A 3467-nucleotide genomic window follows, 5' to 3' on the forward strand; every position below is an offset into this window, starting at 1 on the left:
GGAGTTTCTAGGCCATGTTTTGTCTGGCCAACATGATAATATGATATAAGGCCAAGAGTGGTGGAATGTCCCTGAAGACGATTAGAGTATGCAGTAATTTATGAGGTCCACTGCTGATTACCAATGACTTATTTTCCTTTTTTTTTTTTTTTTTTTAATTTATGGTAGAAATGACCTCTCTGAGAAAGGAAACAGTTTGCCTGGTTCTAGACACACCTGTAATGTGCTGACATTTCAAATCTGGGTTAACATTTCCTATGGTCCTGGTCTATTCTATCCTGCCTAAGTAGACACCAAGGATTCTGACTTTGAAGAAGGTAGGAAATTCCTTCCCATGATTGATGTCTTAAGGAAGCAACACTGACCAAAGTTAATCACCTAATCCTAGAGCAAAGCTTTCCGTGATCAAGACCTCCTTTGGTCACCAAGACTGAAACATCTTGGAAGATTTAAAACAGATCTAGAAACTCAGGTTTCAAGGGATCAAGTCAGTGCTTTGATTAACTTGATCCATCACTTCTCCATCAGATAAATTAGAAGCATCTAACTCAGAAAATATCAGGTCTATCAAGGTAGATTATTTAGGACAATGGCATTATTCCAATTCCAGAAATTTTCTGTCCCTACAACTTCTAGCTATACTGAATGAAAATGACTCAGTAAAAAGCAACTTATCATTAAGCTCTTTAAATGAAACTGATCAGCTCACTCTGCATGGTTCAGAGATCGTAGAATCCTACTATGACTACCAGACTCATCTCAGATATTTGCTTATCACCTTCAGGCTTCCCTGGTGGCTCAGATGGTAAAGTGTCTGCCTGAAGTGCAGGAGATCCGGGTTTGATCCCCGGGTTGGGAAGATCCCCTGGAGAAGGAAATGGCAACCCACTCCAGTACTCTTGCCTGGAAAAGTCCATGGACTGAGGAGCCTGGTAGGCTACAGTCCATGGGGTTGCAAAGAGTTGGACATGACTGAGTGACTTCACTTTCACTTTCACTTCAGGCTTTCCTACTTGACCTGCTACACTCAGCTCTTGAATTGTCCAGTACTTTCAATTTCCAAATCCTGGCTTTAAGGGCTCTTCCTATTTTAGCACTTTATTGGAACCTCTTTAATGTTTTTTTAACCTCAAGCTCTTGCTAAACTCTTGGGGTTTCAGCAGGTATATTTCTCTGCAAGTTTTAGCTACACAAGGCACCAACTTTCACCCCCACGCCACAATCATGGCCAGATTATCTCCTTTAAGCTCCTGTTTTATTGTTAGAATAGGATGATTATACATTGACTGCCTAAAGAGACATTGCAGTATAAATATCTTAATTTTTAAAACTTTGTATCCTACCAATACTCCCCATCCCCAACTCAAGCACACAGTGCTGTAAGCCAAACTCACTTAATATTTTTGGAGCCTTCATTCAGATATCCCATTACAGCTCTTGTCTCTACATTCACAATCATGTCCTCATTTATCAACCCTGAATTAAGCAAGCCATTGATACATACATACAAACACACTCACACAAAAAATCACTATGTCTTTTGTCTAATTTCTGCTTTCAAATGTATCTTGATGATATGATTCTTGGTCACCATTTATCCCTAGGTTCAGTTAATGAAGTAATTTCTGCCATTTTCTTCCTATTGACTATCCAGTCATCATTTTACAGCACTGAATTCTGAAACTATCCTAGAAGTTAACACTGAAAATGAAGTGTTTGCCAGACTTCCCTATCCTTCATTATCTCCCAGGGCTTGCTCAAACTGATGTCCATTGAGTAGATGATACCATCCAACCATCTCATCCTCTGTCATCCCCTTCTCCTTCTGCCCTCAATCTTTTCCAGCATCAGGATCTTTTCCAATGAGTCGGCTCTTTACATCAGGTGGCCAGAGTATTGGAGCTTCAGCATCAGCATCAGTCTTTCCAATGAATATTCAGTATCAACACCAGTAAGTATGTTTAATTCAAGGAGGTATGACTGACATGATAAGAAATTCCTCAGAAAAAATATATGAGAGAATAGCAAAGAGACATTCTGTCTCTAATATTATATAAGAACAAGACATTAAATACACTTAAATATTTAAGTGTAAGACAACATTAAACTCAGCTTTGTCTGAAGCACCAAAAGCTGAAAGTAAATATGCCCAAGTGAGGTGAGGGGACAGACCTCCCCCTCACCTGGCAAAGAACACGCTAAGATTGTGAAACTGATTCTACCAGCCGAGGGAATTGTCATAGCAGCCAGGAAAAGAGAATGGTTGAAGAAGAAGGGGTAATCAGAGTGTTCTGCTCCACCTTCTCAAGCCAAGTCTGAGTTTTGAGTGGACAGCTTGATTTGTATTCTGGGAACTGGAGAGAGCATAGGAATGAGGAATGAGGACAGATACAACCTTAAGAAATTTAAAGGCAACAGAACGAACTAAAGTTACCAACTGTGTGGCAGAGCAAAGGGAGTGCTGGGAGGGAACTGGGACTTTCCTCAACAGGCTCCATTTCCCCATGGGGCACAGGCAGCTGGCCTTGAGCCATTCTGAAAGAATCTTACCCAAGAGGGCTGCTTAAAGACAGCAGGACCCTAGAGAATCCATGTGTGATGAAGTGCTGGGGTTCCAGAGACTAAGGGAGGAATAGGAAGGAATGGGAGGAATGACAATTGAATGAAGTACCCAAGAATCTATTAATAATCAGTGAATATGCTCCACCATACGTGGGGGCCCTCTGTGTGTTTTGAGGACCCATGCAATAGATTGACCGGAACGATGGGGACTTTGGGAAAATGTCACTGGAGCTTTATATTAGGACCACACTTTGAAGGCCCTGACTGCCTGCCTAAATTCTACAGTACAAACCGGTAAGTGGAATTTGGCATTGTTATTGGAATGAGAAAGGTCAGAATGTTAGATAACTGGGAAACATATTTCTCCTTTGGAGAAAGAGACGGCAGCCCACTCCAGTGTTCTTGGTGGAGAATTCCATGGATAGAGGAGCCTGGTGGGCTACATGCAGTCTATGGGGTCACAAAGACACAGACACGATTGAGCAGCTAACATACACACATTCCTTCTTTGGCACACTTATTTCCCTGTTAAGTACCCGCTTTTCACAAAATCAAACTCAACAAATTTCTATTAAGGCCTACTCTTTCACATTTTTTCCTTTATCCTTATACTCAGCTTTCTCCCTTCTAAACATTTGTTTTTTTCATAAGTAGCGAAGTCATGTCTAATCTTGTCTTCAGTGTTCCATGCTAGTATCACTTTGTCTCCTAAAATCATGGCTACTTTGTGCTCCTAGTATCAATTTTATCAACTATTCTTTATTCCATCTCTCATCCACCCAACCCAAACTTTCTATCTGATGTTTTCCTCATTTTCTTAGAACTGCATCTCCTTATATCATCAAATCACTTTACTTGAGCCTTTGCAAACTCAAAACTCAATTCTGTGATGCCTCTAAGACTTT

At 40.7% G+C, this 3467-nt stretch overlaps 1 non-coding gene across 1 annotated transcript; it reads left to right on the forward strand.

Moving 5' to 3' along the window:
• The first annotated feature begins 787 nt into the window (after positions 1-787).
• TRNAF-GAA (transfer RNA phenylalanine (anticodon GAA)) lies at positions 788-859 on the forward strand. Its single transcript has one exon. It is a non-coding gene; the product is annotated as a tRNA-Phe (tRNA).
• The last annotated feature ends 2608 nt before the right edge of the window (positions 860-3467 follow it).

This window comes from Bos mutus, chromosome 1 (assembly GCF_027580195.1).
Source record: "Bos mutus isolate GX-2022 chromosome 1, NWIPB_WYAK_1.1, whole genome shotgun sequence".
NCBI classification, from domain to species: Eukaryota; Metazoa; Chordata; class Mammalia; order Artiodactyla; family Bovidae; genus Bos; species Bos mutus.